A 17,583-nucleotide genomic window follows, 5' to 3' on the forward strand; every position below is an offset into this window, starting at 1 on the left:
ATGGTGACAAATGTCTAGCATACGTTCCCTTCCGCTACCTGAAAGAGAGCTAGTGGAAATATTTATTTCCAACTTGAACAAAGAAATGGAATTTCATTTAGATATGAAAGGCATAGTCTTTTAATGACATGATCACACAGGGTTTAAAATGTGAATGGGCCCTCATCAAAAAGATGCTCCTCGCCCGTGCTTCAACAGTGATAAACCTAACTTTTGGAATAAAAACAAAACATCGTCAATGACGGGGTTGTAGATGCAAGGACTATCAAGAGTGCACAACCTGTGGTTTGATTTGCTAGGCAAAACCCCCCTCCTAAGAACAACACGGTTCCTCCCCCACCAAATCAAGGACACAATGTACCACAAGAGGAACCAAGGCAAAGACAACAAAATTATAAACCAAAACATACATACAGTCCCTTAGGGGAACTTATTGAAACGGTGTTACGTCAATTGGTCTCCTCAAATCTCGTAACTTTACCAAAAACATCTAATTACGAACCTCAAGTCAAACCTATATGGTGAAGGGATAATGAACATTGTGAATTCCATCAAGGGAAAGGGCATAAGTAATTGTCATAGATTGAAAGAGCTTGTTCAGGATCTTATTGACTGAGGAGAGATTGAAATTAAAGGACATGACACAAAAACTACAAACAATGATCATCTTATGTTTAAAAATCCACTTCCATCACAAGATCAAAGGGGTCCTTCTACTTTAGGACGAAACACAGATACCAATGATTATACGTGAGCCACTTATAATTACACCGTGAATCACCTGTATGATGCCAATGAATAAATTGCAACCATTACCATCAAAGATCCAAAATATACTTGCAATGTTGTTACGCGACATAGCAAGATCACCATTAAAGTAGCTCCACAAGGCACCACCTCCATCGCAAAGCAGTATAACCTTGTGGAACAATTAGATAAAACACCCACACTTATATCTATCTTAGAGTTGTTGCGCCTATCCCCATCTCATAAAACAATCTCGGATCAAGCTCTCCAAGAGGCGTTAGTCCCTGCCAATCTAAACACAAATCAATTTCAAGCTATGGTGGGTAGTCTGCGGTCGTCACCATGTCTCACTTTCTTTGAAAGTGACAATACATCCTTCCAACAACCTCATAACGACTCACTCCATATTGAAGGATTTATCAACCAACACAGGATCAAGCGAGTCTTGATCGATAATGGAGTAGGCCTAAATATCTGTACATTACAATTGGTCATAGCATTGGGATATGCAGTTGAATCAATGGACCCTCACAAAATGATAACAATAAAAGCCTATGATGATGCAGAGCTTTCGTCAAAAGGAGCAGTTACTAGTGGTGAAGCACATCATATGTTAAGTTCTAGACCTTCCTCTACCATATATTTTTTTGTTAGGAAGACTTGAGATACATGCCATGCAAGCCGTTCCATCTACCTATCACCATTGTATCAAGTTCCCTCATAACGATGTAGAAATTAAAATCCTGGGTGATGCAAATCCATTTGCATATTTCAATAATATCAACCATCAGCCAAAGATTACCGTTCCCAACAATAGAGAAGCTATCCTGTCCACATCATATGTAAGTCCAGACTCTCTTTCCGGTTCAAACACCACTATACCCAAACAAGAGAAGCTAAAAATGAAAATGGCAGAGGAAGGTCCTGGGGAGTACAATCTAAGCCAACTCTTTTGTGTTGGGCAACTACCTACTTCCCCTAGAACTCATGGTAAGCCTCAAAGGTTACTTCAAGCACCACTGGCCAAACCAGCATGCACTTTGATGCCTTTTATCCTTGGAAAGAGTCAATAAGAGGAGACCAGAGATGAAGACTTACCAGAATGGATCTATAAAGACCCTATCACCACGGAAACCCCACAGGCTAAGCTTCCCACAGATCAATATGGCAAAGGCCTTCTAATTATGCAAAGAATGGGCTATGATGGTCAGAGTGCTTTGGGACCTTGCAAGCAAGGACGCCATGAATAGTTGTAGCCTAAATTAAAGCCTAAAGATAACACTGGACTAGGCTTTCAAAAAGAGACTCTTCCTAAGCTCAGATTCAAAGGGAAACCAAACAAACCTCTATATCAACCTAAAACTCTAAAGAGGTCACCTTTGATTATATCAGCAACACCAAGCACCATACCAACTACCCCACTAAGGCTAAAAATCCTAGCAATATCATCCACAGTACCAATCATCCCACCAATCAAACCAACAACTCCATCAACAGCAGCAACCGCATCAACCACACCATTAGTAGTATTAGAACCCCCAACAGTATCGACAACACTTACAATTCCATCAGAAGCAATAGATCCATCAAGGCCGATACTCCCAGTATCAGTTTCACTGATCCCAATAATCCTCCCCACAACACCAACCATTCCATCTCCAAAGGTACATCAACCAATTACACCTGCAGTGTTTAACTCAAAGGATATCCCGGTTCGGTATAGTAATCGGATATTGGAAAGCGACTCAGAGACCAACTCACATGAGTGGGAATTTGATTCCGTACAAGTCAATACTTCAGATGAGGAAGACACATCACTACCTCCACCTCGCAAAGAAATGCCTATTTACGGAGAAGTACAGATAAAAACCTCTTGGGTTCCTGAACTGGAAACACCTTCCACAGACCCTACGTCACATCCTACACCTGATTCTGATAGGGAGAGTACCATCAATGACCTTCACCACAATGTCTTAACCCTCACTGACACATCTTATGAACTTAACTTGATCGATGAGGTAATGCCCATTATCCATCCCGAACTTATCGAATGGAACTGTAAAGCGGAAAAATCGAGCCCTAGTTGTTCTCCCCTCCCTAACTCCAAGGAGAGAGAAGGGAGGTCACTAGGGTTGATGGTTTTCACTTAGGAGAGACTTTACATTCAAAAGAGGGGTTGAAACCCGCAAGATCCAATCCCACACAATGCAGGATTGGATTCTAAATGAGTTTCAAGGGTTAAGACATCAAGGATACCCTCTTTTGTAAAGAATATAGATAGAATGATTGAACTAGGAATGTATGTAGAAGCAAGAAAGATTCACTTGTAAATAGAGATAGGGATATGGGATGAAGGTGCGGACCTGGAATTAGCAGTAAAATGTCGAGACAGTGTTGTTCTACAAGTTTGAGTGAAAGTTGATGGGACGATGGCACCCGGCGTGCACACGGTCCTCTGAAAAATCCGCGAAACGAAGGGGGACCTGTTCGTCTCTGCACAAGGATTTCAGATCTTCAATTACAGCCGCGTACCTACAACCTACACACAGAAAAGAGAGGACGATTGGGGGGTTAGGGATTAGGGGTTTTCCCTTAGGTCAAACCCTGGTTTTGGAATTAACCAAGAAATGAGAATGCTGTAAATGTAAATGTTTGTAATGTAAACAAGTACTGATACCTTGTTGTAAGAATGTTTGTATTCTTACATGCGAAGGTGTAATGTATGTTGTATGTTGTATGTTGTATGTGATCTCCTCTTCAATGGTTGAATCCTTGTCTTGAATGCAACACTTAGCCTTGAATGGAGACTTAGAATGCTCAATTGTTTGAAGGAATGCTTGAATGCTTGAATGTTTGAATGTTTGAATATCACTTCCACGTCTTTTGCACACATATGTCTTCCTCTCTTTTTTGGAAGAGGAAATGTAGTTTATATACTTGTCAATTATGGCTGATAGATTGATTTTTCCGACCTTAGGCCAACCAGGAAACATTATTTCCCGAATTGCAAACTTAAAGACCCGATGCCCAAAAGAGGCCGGGCCCAAAATAGGGCCAGGGACCAGGGCGCTGGGCGCCCTAGTCCTGAAGGACCAGGGTGCTGGGCGCCATGGTCCCACCTCCCGGGATAGCAGGGTGCAAGGAGGGATCAGGCCAAGGTGCAGAAATATGCAATTTTTGGTGTCGTAAACAGGTTTCGGGGTCTCCATTCAGGTTTAACATTGCGTCGCCATCGTGAAGACCCAAATGTAGTCAAAATTGCAAGTGTCACAATTTTAGGACGCTACATTTAGCCCCCACTTTAGCGGGAGTATAAGCGTACGCTCATACTTTCGATAAAGTACAAGGAAACAACATTGAAAGACTTTCACCACGTCAAGGAGGCAAGATACACCAAGCCCCCAATGGACTAAGGATCTTACGACTTTGATTGACAAAGTAAAAGGGAAGATCACGAGGGAGAACCATGACTGTCAGTAGTAAGGTTCCCTCACTATGAGTCATGCAAGAAAGATATCAAAAATTTTCAAGGCAAAGTTAAATTTGTCAAGAAATTTTCAAGTATCTTGAAAAGATATGAACGGGATGTATGCCCCCCTACGTTAAAGCAATCGCACACGCCTCACCGGGGGTGATTTCTTTAAGGTAGTGATACATATAAAAAATGAGAAAGGAGCACGTTATCACAAGGATTTAGCCCCCAAGTGTGAGATAAGCCCAAGGATAATAGACACAAAACACAAAGCACGAGGTGACTTCGCTTTCCTCGGGGTCAGTATGCTGTATGATAATTCATGTATATCATATGTATGTATGCATAATTGTTCTTCATTCCCCAATCAAGGAAGGTCACCTAGAAGAAGGGAACACATGTGTCTTTTGAGTCAACATGAGAGAGACCAAAAGAGATCTCAATGCTTTGCATCGTCCTCAAGTAGACAACACTAAGGACAACAAATAGAAGAATGAGAATAACACATAGAAGAAGTAACAAAAGAGATCAAGAGAGGAGGAGAGAGTCTGCTATGCTAATGAAACTAGTCCAGCACGTCATCTACCCCCCGATCTTGCTGATCAATATTTTGGGAAGGCAGGAAACACGCTAGAGGAGGAACATCCAACACAGCAGATGGAGCTATCACAAGATCCAAACAAGGGCTATGTTCATGTTCCGAGCCATGTTGTTCTTGTCTAGGAGCTAGGATAAGTGCTTTAGAAAATTCATTAGATAAATGGTTATCAACGTCAACATATTCATATTCACTATTAGAATGAACAGGAGTAACATTTTCATCATGCATAACATTTTCATCTATATCATCATCAAGATTTATAAATAGGATCTTTAACTCGCACAGGATCAAGACCATCATGCATCTTATGTTTAGGATATTTCGGCTCAATTTTCGGCTAAGGAGAAAATGGAATAATACTAGCTGAAGGTGTTTTTGAGGATTGCAAAGTTTGAGAAGCAACTGCCTGAGCTCTAAGACGACGCTTTCGTCGGCGTTCACGTGCAGAACGATTTCGTCTAGTTTTAGTAGGAAGTTGAGGAGATTGAGGAGGAGGAATGTTCTCATCCTTATCACTTGGGTGTTTAGGTTGTGGTCTCTTAGGTTGAACAATAGGAGAAGAGGAAGGTCTCTTCTCTCCATAAGAGGAAGGAGGAGGAACTGCTCCATATAAAGGAGGAATATTTGGTTTAGGAAGGAGACCAAGTCCATCATGACGAGGAGGTATAGGTCTACTTTTAGGAAGTTTATTAGATATAGACATAGTCACATTCATAGGGATGGGTTGGGAATCTTCTTGAGGAAAGACATTAGTTTTATCTTTCAAGGGAAGAACTTCCTTCTCAAGAATGATAGGAATGTCAAGTTTGGGTGTTCTAGGTTCACTTAGAGATAGGATCATATCTTTTTTCCACTTTTGATAAGATTTGAAAAGATGATCACTTTGCGGAGGAAGAGATTGGAATTGTTTAGGCCAAAAGTAATCAATAGGAATGCTAGAAGTTCTTTCAGCTGGTTTAAAGAGACTATGATTGACAGTAAAAACTTCACCATTATGGGGAAATTTCAAACACTTGTGAATAGGAGAAGCAATAGCTTTCATGGAAGACAACCAAGGATAGCCTAGCTTCACATGAAATTGTTCGGACGATGGAATAATAGCAAAGCTCACATCAAGGGATTTGTTATGGACCTCAATAGGTAATGTAATAGAACCAATTGCAGGAGAAGAAAATGCATCAAATAATTTCACAACCACATTTGTTTCATCATAGATCACTTGATTCAATTGCAAAGTAAAAAGAAATTCTTCAGTAATGATATTAACCATACAAGAAGGATCAATAAGCACTCCACGGTAAGGTGTATTCTTGACTTTTGCAACTATATATAAAGGACCATCAAGTGCCCTGATATTTTCACTGGAATCAAAGGTGATGGAAGGTTCTTTAGGGATTTTCTGCTGCTCCACAAAGTTAATCACATTCCGAGTCATAGACACAAGACTATCAGGTGAGAAAGAGGAATCATTAGTCTCGACCACATTAGAGGTATGAGAAGGTAATGGATCAGTAAAAATCCTAAGATTTTGGTTAGGAGGAGCTACAGATGTGTTTCCTTTATCATTCATACCAGAAACAAAGATAGTATTATTATCAATCAAATCTTGAATTTTACCCTTTAAAGCAAAACATTTTTCAGTATCATGCCCAGGATGACGATGAAATTGACAAAAAGATTTGTTATCAAAATAGGGTGAGTTAATCTTTGCAGGATCTATTTGCTTTATAGGAGGAAGAGTAAGCACATTTTGTTCCAATAACTTATTCATAATACTATGCAATGATTCATTCAAAGGAGTAAACTTTCTTTCTTTCTTGAAAAACTTAGAAATAGGAGGCACACCTGATGCTGCATTCACATTGTTGTTGATGATGTTTTCATTGAATTTAATGGACTCTTTGTTCGGTTTAAACTTCCCAAATGGTTGTTGACTACTATCACCCTTATCACTCGGAGCCATAGGATTTGCTTGTTCCATTTGACTCACAGTCAGTTGATAATTGTGAAGAGTTGCGCACAACTGTTGGAAAGAAGTAAACTCAGAAAACAGAAGTTTTTCTCTAATATCTTTTTGTAAATTAGAAATAAAGATTCTTTGAATATCATTGTCAGGTACTGGAAAGGAAATTTGAGCATACAAATGCTTATATCTACCAATGAAATCAGTCACTTTTTCTTTAACACCTTGTTTACAATGCATTAAATCAATCAAAGTAACTTTAGGACTTATATTGTTTTGAAATTGTTGAATAAAAGCATTTGCAAGTTGTTCGAAAGAAGTAATAGAATAGGAAGGCAATGAGCAATACCATTGTAGGGCTTTATCTCTTAATGTTCTAGTAAACAGTTTTGCAAGCAACCTTTGGTCATAAGCAAAATCGGTACATATTGTTTGAAAGGTCTTAACATGTGTTAGAGGATCACCCTTACCATTATAAAGCTCCAAATGCGGAATTTCAACATGTTTAGGGGGAATACCTTGAACAATGTCAAGAGAAAGTGGGCTTGCGACATCAAATGTGGGCACACTAAACTTAGATTGATTCATAGAGGCAATTTGTTGCTGTAAAGAAGAGACAGTTTGTGCAAGATTGTTAATGGTCGCTTCAGTCAAAGAGTTCATATTAGACGTGTTAGATTGTGATGGAGGTATTATGTTATTGAAAGAAGGTATTGATTGAGAGTAAGGTGGTGGGACACTATGATAGTTAGTCATAGAAGATGATTGGAAAGGAGGAACACTACAAGGAGGAATGGAATGGTTAAATGAATTGCCCCCTTGCGTCATGTTTATTTGTGGAGATGTAATAGGAACACTCATTGAAGGAATGAATGAAGGAAAAGGGTTGATTGAAGAAGAGGGATTGTCCCCATGACTGGTGATCATAGGAGGAATGTCTTGTATTGAAGTAGTCATTATGTTTGATGTAAAAGTAGGTATACTAGCAATAGGAGTTGTCAAAGGAATAGAATGATTAACTTGAGTAGGAGGTTGTGCATAACCTAAAGTTTCAGCACAACTCTTCATAGACATCACATTTGAATCCACAATGTGTGAAATACCACACAAAATATCAATTCCATTCTTATCACTTTGAACCATACGTTTTAGACCCTCAATTAATGAAAGAGCTTCGCTATCGGGGTATTCTTGAGACATCCATTGTCGAAAATCATCAAATTGGTTATCCAATTTCGAAAGTTGTTCTACAGAAACCTCATGGAGAGCTTCTTCATCATTAAGAGGATTAGAGGAATTACCCATGTCCTCGTTAAAAAGGCCATTCAAATTAGGTTCCATTTCCTCGGTAATTACACCTTGGAAGGACTTAATTCTAAGGCTTCGTCTAACGGGAATAGTGTAAGTAGGGCTTATTGTTGTAAAACTCATGCACTAAAGAGAGAGAGAAGATTTTGAATTTTAGAGGTAACAAATTTCAATAAAATCAGCCAATCTCCTAGATTTAAGCTGTTAAATGCAATCAGGACAATCTCCCGAAATTTTGGAAAAAATGTCGGGGACCGTGGCAAACGGAGTGCACACGGTCCTCGCAACTTTTTTCGAAATTTTCAGGGATGAAAGTTATGATGATTTTAAAGCTAATCTGAAAAAAATGAGTGATTTTACGATCTGTAGATAGGCCAAATTAAAGTTGCAATCTCAAAATTGAACCCTACCAAGATTGTTGAAAAATGTAAAATTTTGAATTTTGAAAAAGAGAGGGAAACTAAAATTTTGAATTTTATGATTTTAGAAGGAATACTAAAAGCAATGCAAGTTTTGAAAATTAAAAAGTTGACTCAATTTCATGCAAAATTCAAATTTGAAAGTGGAAATCAAGGTTGTTGCAATTAAACACTTAATTTCAAAAGTCACAAACTGCAAAAATTTGAATAAAGCACTGAAATTTCGAATGAATGCTAACACACTTTTCAGATTTAGTACAGTAAGGAACACAATTTTCATATGAATTTCAATTTCAATAATTTTTTGAATGATTAGAAGCCTCAATCCAAGCAATCGCTAGACCAACTTTGACTTTAATTTTGAAAGTGTTAGAATTGATAAAATCAGCCAAAATTCTGGATTTTAGCAGAAAAATACAGTAAGATCTAGCTCCCGAAATTTCGAAAAAAATGTCGGGGACGATGGCGCTCGGGGTGCACACGGTCCTCGCAAATTTTTTCCAAATTTTTAGGGATGAAAGATATTGTGATTTTGTTGCGGAATCCAAAGTTACAGCCGATTTGGAGGTGTTTTGATCAGTGAAATTATCAGTCAAAGGTTGAATCAAGAAGGTTCTAAAAATTAGGGTTTTGACATTTAACCACTTAATTTCCAGAATTAAAGCACAAATATGAATTGACAATTTGCAATAGAAGGGTAGATCTGAAACAAGCATTAACAATTAAACATTTCACAAGCTCAATTACTAAAAAGAAAATTTTAGGGTTTTTATGCAATTAGCCTCTAAAATTTGCAAAAGATCAAACATGGAAATGTAATTAAGGAAGCAAATTTTTCAGATCTAACCATGAATAATCAGAATTAGGATGTTCACATCGGGTTCACCAAAATGTAAAGCGGAAAAATCGAACCCTAGTTGTTCTCCCCTCCCCAACTCCAAGGAGAGAGAAGGGAGGTCACTAGGGTTGATGGTTTTCACTTAGGAGAGACCTTACATTCAAAAGAGGGGTTGAAACCCACAAGATCCAATCCCACACAATGCAGGATTGGATTCTAAATGAGTTTCAAGGGTTAAGACATCAAGGATACCCTCTTTTGTAAAGAATACAGATAGAATGATTGAACTAGGAATGCATGTAAAGTAGGAAAGATTCACTTATAAACAGAGATAGGGATACGGGATGAAGCTGCGGACCTGGAATTAGCAGTAAAATGTCAAGACGGTGCTGTTCTGCAAATTTGAGCGAAAGTTGACGGGACGATGGCGCCCGGCGTGCACACGGTCCTCCGAAAAATCCGCGAAATGAAGGTGGATCTGTTCGTCTCTGCACAAGGATTCCAGATCTTCAATTACAGCTGCGTACCTGCAACCTACACATAGAAAAGAGAGGACGATTGGGGGGTTAGGGATTAGGGGTTTGCCTTTAGGTCAAACCCTGGTTTTGGAATTAACCAAGAAATGAGAATGCTGTAAATGTAAATGTTTGTAATGTAAACAAGTACTGATACCTTGTTGTAAGAATGTTTGTATTCTTACATGCGAAGGTGTAATGTATGTTGTATGTGATCTCCTCTTCAATGGTTGAATCCTTGTCTTGAATGCAACACTTAGCCTTGAATGGAGACTTAGAATGCTCAATTGTTTGAAGGAATGCTTGAATGCTTGAATGTTTGAATATCACTTCCGCGTCTTTTGCACACATGTCTTCCTCTCTTTTTTGGAAGAGGAAATGTAGTTTATATACTTGTCAATTAAGGCTGATAGACTGATTTTTTCGACCTTAGGCCGACCAGGAAACATTATTTACCGAATTGCAAACTTAAAGACCCGATGCCCAAAAGAGGCCGGGCCCAAAATAGGGCCAGGGACTAGGGCGCTGGGCGCCATGGTCCCACCTCTCGGGACAACAGGGTGCAAGGAGGGATCAGGCCAAGGTGCATAAATATGCAGTTTTTGGTGTCGTAAACAGGTTTCGGGGTCTCCATTCAGGTTTAACGTTGTGTCGCCATCGTGAAGACCCAAATGCAGTCAAAATTGCAAGTGTCGCAATTTTAGGACACTACAGGAACCAACCTAATCCCCCATGCCTTGACCAATTCCAAAACGATGAGGCGATCATTGACTTTTTGGAACTACGGGATAACATACCAAGCAGGGATCACAAAGCTAGATTCGCCATTGAACTTAATAGCACAACATACTTTGGGGCGGATGCCAAACCTTTCAGCTGCAAAAATATTACAATAAACATGGATCTTCCAGTGAAAACCACACTGTGGCACTGTTTGATCCCAAAAAAGTAAAAAGAAAGAGCGTATCTAATGGTGAAAACCTCTCTGAGGCGCCTGAGGATGAAAGGTTTGACATCCTCCCTCTAGTACAAATCAGGAACGATCAATGATGCTTATTGAGGGAAAAAAGGAATTCAACGTGGGGACCCCTAAGACTCCTCACCACATACATCTGGCATCTCTTTTAACTTCAGAGGAACAACCTAAGTTTGTAGAAATCTTCTAGAAGCGTCAGATCAACTTTGCATGGTCATATGCCGACATGCCTGGTCTCGATCCCGATTTGTTCATGCATCACCTCACCGTAGAAGAAGGAGCTAAGCCTGTCAAATAGAAGCTTTGCAAGATGCACCCCCAAATTGCGATACTAGTCAAAGAAGAACTTAAGAAACTCTTGAATGTTGGTTTCATCTGACCAATCGATTATGCAAATTGGATCTCAAACATTGTACCTGTCGACAAACCAAAGGGGGGCATCCATATCTGTATTGATTTCAGAGATCTAAACAAGGCATGTCCTAAGGATGACTCCCCCCTACCAAACATCAACATGATCATGGACCTAACAATAAGACATGCCATGATTTCTCTTAGGGATGGCTTTTCAGGGTATAATCAGATAAAGATTGCACCAGAAGATCAACATAAAACTGCCTTCACATGCCCACGGGGAACATACTCTTGAAATGTGATGCCTTTTGGTCTCAAGCATGTAGGGGCGACCTATCAAAGAACAATGACCACCATATTTCATGATATGATGCATACCATAATGGAAGATTATGTCGATGACTTATTGGCAAACTCCTTAACACGAGAAGGTCATCTAGAAATATTAGATAAAATCTTTGATCGACTAGAACAATATCATGTTCGACTCAACCCAAAGAAATGTGTCTTTGGAGTAACCTCAGGAAAGCTTCTAGGATACATTGTCTCAAGCAAAGGCATTGAGGTCGACCCAGCAAGGGTTAAAGCAATCATGGACATGCCACCTCCAAGGAACATCAGTCAGCTAAGGACATTTCAAGGGTGACTTCAATCCATCTAAAGATTCATTGCACAACTGGCAGATAAGTGTCACCCCTTTACACACCTGTTACACAAAAACACCCGCTTTCAATGGGATGCCAGATGCCAGCAAGCATTCCAGATGCTTAAAGATTATCTCATGAATACACCATTGCTGATCCCACCAGATCCAAGTAGGCCTCTATTGCTCTACATTTAAGCAACTAATACATCATTGGGAGTACTACTGGCACAACATAATGCAGAAGGGAAAGAGTGTGTTGTTTACTACATCTCTCACACACTAGTCAGCTGTGAACTCAATTATACACCTATAGAGTGAGCTTTCCTAACAGTAATCTTGGAAACCACTAAACCGAGGCACTACCTGTTAACACATAAAGTAAAACTCATTGCAAAGATCGATCCACTAAAGTACTTACTCAACAAAGCAGCATTGGTAGGCCACTTGGCCAAATGGGTGATGATTCTAAGTGAATTTGACATTGAGTATGTGGACCGTAATGCTATCAAGGGCCAAGTTATTGTTAATCAGTTGGCCAATGCACCTCTCATAGGCGATCATCCTCTCATTTCCAATTTTCTGGATGAAGAGATATTCATGATCACAACAACACAACCATGGAAACTATACTTTGATGGTTCATATACTAGGCATGGCTCGGGGGTAGGCATTCTGTTTATCACACCTCAAGGTGACAACATCCCAAAGTCTTATAGGCTAACTTTTTCATGCACAAACAACATAGCTGAGTATGAGGCCTTGATCACAGGACTCTGACTAGCTGTACAATGGAAGTTAAAAGAGCTACAAGTATATGGCGACTCCCAACTAGTCATCTGACAAGTCACCGATGAATATCAGACCAAGGATGATAAACTCATGCCATACAAACAAATGGTGGAAAATTTAAAGGCATCATTTACAACTATCACCTTTGAGCAGATACCTAGAGGTCAAAATTGAGCTTTTGACGCTATGGCTACCATTGCATCTCTCCTAGATCTTCCACAGAATTCAACAGGCTACAATTTTTTGGTAGAACAACTTTGGATTCCCGCTTATGATATCCCTGAATCCGAGATGATATGTCGCCTTGTCGGTTCTGAATCCCCATGGTACAGTGAGTTCTACACCTACCTCCACGATCACACACTTCCTCCTAACCAATCGATTAACCAACGTAAAACCTTCATTCGCCAAACTGCTCGATACACCATCATTGCCGAAACCCTATACCGATGCAGTCTTTATGGTACCCTCCTTCGATGTTTGGAACAAGATGAGATAACAAAGGCCTTGGAAGAGGTACATGAAGGAATTTATGGGACTCACTCAAGTGGTCCTTCCTTAGCAAAGAAGATCATGTGCGCTGGATACTATTGGTCATCCATGGAAAAGGACTCCTACTATTTTGTCAGAAAATGCAAGAAGTGCCAAGTTCACGGAGACTTGATACATGCACCAACAAAAGAATTGCAACCAATCACAACACCATGGACCTTTTGTGAATGGGGACTTGACCTTATGGGTAAAATTCATCCATCTTCATCCAACGGCCACAAATTCATTATTACCACCACCGAATACTTCACAAAGTGGATCGAAGCTGTTCCACTTACCCAAGTCACTGGCAAGCAGATTGCCTCCTTCATCCTTAATTACATCATCTGCCAGTATGGTGTACCCATGTCCATCATCACAGATAACAGAATTCCTTTAAAAAATTAGGATATCCATGAGCTTTGTGACAAGTTTCACATCCAACACCGCTTTTCCACTCCCTATTACCCACAAGGCAATGGTCAGGCTGAAGCATCAAACAAGAACATATTAAGAATCCTCAAAAAGATAGTCAATGATGCCAGCCGTGATTGGCACGTTCAATTAAATCCAGCACTATGGGCGTATCGAACTAGCATTCGAACCCCTACAGGCGCAACTCCCTACTCACTAGTCTATGGTGTAGAAGCTATCTTACCTATTGAGGTTGAGATACCATCTCTATGGGTTTCATTGCATAATCTCATAGATGATGAAGCATACAGAGTATTACGTCTTCAAGACTTGGAGCTACTTGATGAAAGACGACAAGCTGCATACAACCACCTCAAGGCCTATCAGCAGTGCATGAGTAGAAGCTATAATCATTGAGTTAGACCTCGTACATTTGAGGTAGGTGATCTTATTCTTAGGGAGAATCCTCATAACCAACCAAATAGAGAACATCAAGGAAAGTTTGAATCTAATTGGCTAGGTCCATATGTTATCACTGCGGTCTTTGGGTCTGGGGCATATCAGTTGGCTACTTCAAAAGGGGAACCACTAGCAGATCCGATCAACATCATGCACCTCAAACGGTTTCATACATAAGCTATATAGAGCATCAGGCTCCAATACATACCAGAAAAAAACCAAAAACATTCAGATAAATGTCCTGACAAAAATACAAAAAAATCAAAAAATAGTAAAGAGAAATCATGCATCCAAACGGTGAACAACCACTCCGGTGGCACCTTGGGTAAGTGCGATGGTGAAAACCTGGCAAACAGGTGCCACTGGTAAAGGCTATAGCTCCATTATCTTTCAGACTTGTTGCGATCACATTCATTACATCCATTCATCCATCAGTACAACCATTGCTTGTTATTGATCTGCAATCAAGGATAGTACTTCAAGCGTCTAGCATCCCGCTTTTTCATAAGTCATGTCTAAACCAGGGGCAATGCCCTTAACCTATTGAAGGAAGTGGATTTCTGCATTACTTATGATTCATTGAATTCTTCATTCGAAAACTTTCTCACAAAATCCAAAAACATTCAAAACTGTCTCACAAAATCCAAAAACATCATAAAACATCAGAAATCAACCAAAAACATGGCAACACATTATACATACACACCAAACCGGATATCAAACAAACATCCCGAGTTACTCAAACAATGAACACTTATCACATCTACCAAACAATCAACATCAACACGCAAAACTGTTTTAACAAGGATGCATCCTTCCTTAACCAAAACAAAGACATGATAACATTTTCTTTGACAAGAAAATTCTGTTTAAGCTATCAAGTACTTGATTAGTTTGATACGTTATTTATTCACTTATATCAGGTTCCTACGCTACTTTGGGATATCCACAAGTGATTAGAGTAGCTAGGATGGTTCCTAAGCATTGTTTGTGTATCTTCTGTGAATTATTCCAATGAAGTTCTGGGGCATGTACTAATGGTGTCTACATGGGAAGTTCACTAAGCTACGTGATCTTATGCAAAATACAGTCATGGATCACTATGGCTTGTTGACTACAATGTATACCTTGACCATATGAGCATGAACCATTATGGAGGGTCCATATTCTTTGTTTATTTATGCTTCTTGCTTGCAGGTACAATGCTCCAAACTTGGTTCCTACTGCCTCATCCAAGATTGATACTACCATGCTCAATGATGAAAAATAAGGCACATATGGATCATCATTTCATCTCATCTGTTTATATTGCATTCCGTTGCATATCACCCATCCATTTGATCATTTATCATTCACATTTATGGTTTTAATGCAAGTATGAACAAAGTTTAAATATGAGAAATTATTTAAACATGAATTGGCCTTGGATACAATCACGATGGAGTTCTCTGATACATCATCAGTGCATCATGCAAATTATCACCAACTCGCATTCATCTCTCATGAACACATGGCATCATCATTTCATTACATTAGTTGCATTTTACATACATCTAGTGCATTATCATTTACTTACATATAGGTCCATTACATTCATTTTCAATATTTCATTAAAGTGCATTTAATATCCTTTAGGTGCATTCATTATCATGTACTTAGATTCGCATCATTAAAATCATTCATCATCATTTATCATCATTTAAGTTTGTTTACAATATATTCATATAGATTCCTTTAGTTACATGCATTTATTTATCTATCCATTACTTAAGTGCATTCATCTATCCATCTAGTATATTCTTATACTCATTCATTTTATCTTAAAAATATTTCATTTAGGAGCCATTAAAATGCATTCATTATCCTTTTCATTGCATTAAGGTGCAGTTATTCTTCCCCCCCTTAGTTGCATTATCATTTCACTTAGTCATATTTTAAAACATTTAGAATCATAACATAAATATTTGTCTCAAACATTTGTTTATTCATTTTACACGTGCATTCATTTAGAAATCATCACATAAACATTTGTACTTTACATTTGTTTATCCATCTTGCATTCATTTTAACCATCTATACACATTTACATAAACCATTCAATTCATTGCATTTCAGCATATCAAACACATCTGCATATCATCATTTCATCAACATAAACACCAAGTACTATCTATTTCATACTTAGCCTCATTTCATTATGCATACATCATCATCATGGCATTCCATACATAAAACATTACAACCAACGTTCTATACATATATTAACCCGCATCAACATGTTAGCATCATATTCCTAAAACATGCATATAGACATCATAAAATCATCATCATAACATGCATATAGGAATCATCTCATAAACATATACATCTAGGAAGTAAAAACATACATCTTAGCTAAATCCTAGATCATCATCCTGCATAAATCCATACATATCATCAACATACATATCATCACAAAATATTGGATCTCCTCATATATCACATCATACATCATCTCGCAAAAACATACATGTATCAGAGTACAATGATGTCCAAAAATATCGGCTACCAAGAGCCATCCAAGTCACAGTCCAAAATGACAATGTAATAAAATACATACAACTCTCTCAAATGGCACTCTGGCCAGCTGCTGCACCACCATCACCACCTGCTCCCCCACTACCACCTGCACTACCTCACCATGGAGGACCCATCACACCACCATTGCTCTACATCCTCTGAGACCACTCTGATCTCTCTCGACGCATCTATGAATAGCTCAGTGCTTGCTGACTGGCTGGCACCGCCTGCTCATATAACCCCCGCCAATACTCTATCTCTACCTGAGCTTGCCATATCTCTGTCATCACCTCCCCAGTAGGACCCTGTGCTCCTACCCCAACTCGTACTCTCTCCTATAGCTCCGTCAATCTCTCCATCGCATCATCTCTCTCCTGCAGCACTATAGTCAACTCTGACTCTCGTGCAAACAGCTTAACATCTCTAGCTGCAACCTCTGCCTCCATATCCTCCAGCCAAGTCTGCAAAAATAATATCATCTGATCCTGAAGATATCCTCCTCCATCCCCTCCTCCACCTATAGCTCCCTCTCCTCCTCTAGTAGCTCCCTCTCCCATATCCATAGGTGCCTCTCCCTCCCCCATATCCCTGCCACCTAATCTGACTTCTCCCTGCATCAATAACCCCTATGATAGTTGCAATGGCTTCTCGCCTCTACCTCTCCACTGTAACCGTCCACCTCCAAATTCACCACCCCCACCTCCTCCTCCTCCTCCTCCTCCTCCATCACCTTCTCCTCCACCTCCTCCCCTCCATCACCTCCTCCTCCATCCCCTCCTCCTTCGTCACCTCTCCCTCGTCCACCTACTACAAATCCTCAACCCCCTCTCCTCCTCCATCTCTGTCTCCTATCCTCCTCAAAAGCTAGAATCAGCTTTGTCGGATCTGATATGCATGGAATAGGATGTGTCGTAATATACTGTGTATACTCATCTGACACCTCTGCATCTACAATCCTTGACCTCATCTGCCATGGTCTCACCTGTAAAGTC

Source organism: Cryptomeria japonica, chromosome 7, assembly GCF_030272615.1.
Source record: "Cryptomeria japonica chromosome 7, Sugi_1.0, whole genome shotgun sequence".
NCBI classification, from domain to species: Eukaryota; Viridiplantae; Streptophyta; class Pinopsida; order Cupressales; family Cupressaceae; genus Cryptomeria; species Cryptomeria japonica.